At 44.7% G+C, this 2,318-nt stretch overlaps 1 pseudogene; it reads right to left on the bottom strand.

Moving 5' to 3' along the window:
- Window positions 1–488: 488 nt before the first annotated feature.
- On the bottom strand, window positions 489–884 carry LOC140611578 (small ubiquitin-related modifier 2 pseudogene; annotated as a pseudogene).
- Window positions 885–2,318: the final 1,434 nt, after the last annotated feature.

Here is a 2,318-nt window from a genome sequence, read left to right as displayed (position 1 = left end):
GAGGGGGTATTTTCACAGAAGCAGTATTCTCCCCCATCCCATCTCCATTTGATGTCAATCAAAACATACCATTGGCCATTTAGTTAAAAAAAAAAAAAAAAGGAGGGACACCTGGGTGGCTCAGCGGTTGCGCATTCGCCTTTGGCTCAGGGCGTGATCCTGGAGACCCAGGATCGAGTCCCGCGTCAGGCTCCCTGTGTGGAGCCTGCTTCTCCCTCTGCCTGTGTCTCTGCCTGTCTCTCTCTCCCTGGGTCTCTCATGAATAAATGGATAAAAATCTTTAAAAAAAAAAAAGAAGAAGGAGAATATGCTTGTGCACATACACACTTTACGTACAATAGAGGAGGGGGGAAGGGGAAAACAAAAGAATAGAGAAAACTCTACTGTCGTAGTCAGGGTGCGGAGGAACCAAATTACAGCTTTCTATTTGAGAATGTCTTCTTGGTCTGGAGGAACAGAGTTCTGGAATAAAGGAGCAGATTCCCTTTTTAGTAGACACCCCCTGTCTGCTGCCGGAACACATCAATGGTCTCTTCACCCTCCATGTCCCACTGTGCAGGTGTGTCTGTTTCATTGATTGGCTGCCCATCAACTCGGAATCTGATCTGCCTCATTGGCAAACCCTGTTGTTCACGGTAGGCTTTCATTAGTTTCCTAAGTGATGTGTGCCTCTTAATCTTAAACTACACCCCAGAACCATCCTGCCCCACCACCTTCAAATTAATATGGTCGTTGTTCTCAGTCTTCACTCCTTCCTTGGGCCTTTCATTGGCTGTGATGAGTGCCAGAGTGTCCTCAGCTGCCACTTCATAGAAGAGGTACTGGGTCCCCACCAAAGGAGCACACAAGCAGCACCAGGAGGGGAGGAAGGAGGCCGCAGCCATTGCACCTGTTTACTCTGGGACTAAGGGGATAGGGACCGTGTTAGAATGTGACACTGTCAGCACCCAGAGTTGCTTTTAGAGCTGGGTCTTCTTCCTTCATGGGTGGAAGGGGAAAGTCCGAAAAATTTAGGATATGCCCCAAAGAACACAGTGTATAAAATGTCTGAGGATTTGGGTTTTCTCCCCTTGCAATGGGAGATTCGGAAACAAAAGGGAGGAGCAGACTGACTGCACGGTGGCTCACATTACAGTGGACCCAGCCGGCCTCACCTGCAGGTATTCAGGCCTGGAGAGCGGTGGCTAGGTGGCTCAGGAGCCTTTCCTGATCTCCCTGATTCCTGCTGGTGGCACACCCGCTCTCACACATTCCCATGTCCACCTGGATTACTCTATTAACCTTAAGGACACCACATGGCCAACCAACAGAAACCACATTTTGCTCCATAACTACTTCATCTCCCTTAGATCTGGTGACAACTTTCCAACCAGCAGGAAAACAGGCCTCATCCTGTTTGAGGACTCACCACTAAGCCAACATAAGTAAAATCTGTGACTTGCTGAAAAATACAGAGCATGGGCACGTGTAAGTTTAAACTTCATTCTATACAGATTGCTGTTGGCTAAATTCCTTCATCGAAGGATTTTCAGTGATTTCTTCGAAAATCAAATTGGCTGCAGAGATTTAACGATCTATTTTAGAGAGGTGCAGGCAATGTGGGGAGAGAAGGAGTAAAGCATGACACAATGCGAGAAACTTCCACGGAGACAAGAATTTGATCCGTAATTCCTAAGTTTTTAAAAAGCAGGGGTGTTAGTGATAAGGGCTAACAGGATACAGGTGGAAGCCAAAGGGGAGCTCAAGTCAGAAGTGGCTGCATAAAATTATGACTATAAAGCAATGAGAAAATAAATTAGATTCTGCATCCAATGTAGGTTCTACCTGACTGTTTAATGGTCCCCACCATTCACTGTAGAAGGTGACATTCATTGGCAAACAGCTTGACATAACTTTGGCTTTATTGAGGTATAATTGGCAAATAAAATTATAATATGTTTAAAGTGTACAATGTGATCATTTGATATACGTACACAGTCCCCGTAATTTTAGAAGCAATTGACTTTATAATGTCCCCTCCCACTCCTTCCCAGTCCCACCTCCATCAAGACCTAAGGACTTACTAACAAATACGTTGTAAGGGAAATGTCTATCCTTGACAAAGCTGTAGAAGAACTCTCGGTACACTGAAGAACAGTATGAAATTCTTCCACAGATTTTTTTTTTATCCTCCCTTCTCACCTTTCAGATTCAATGTGATTTATTCAGTACACAAATATTCATTGAGCTCCTAATAAGTTCCAGATGCTGTGCTATAAACTGGGAATACATTCAAAGAATTTGCAATCAAATGCAGCCGACCAAAGTTTCATCAGAAT

The sequence above is a fragment of the Canis lupus genome, chromosome 20, assembly GCF_048164855.1.
Source record: "Canis lupus baileyi chromosome 20, mCanLup2.hap1, whole genome shotgun sequence".
Taxonomy (NCBI): domain Eukaryota; kingdom Metazoa; phylum Chordata; class Mammalia; order Carnivora; family Canidae; genus Canis; species Canis lupus.
The sequence above is the reverse complement of the archived record's forward strand: the minus strand, read 5'-3'. Positions and strand labels throughout refer to the sequence as shown.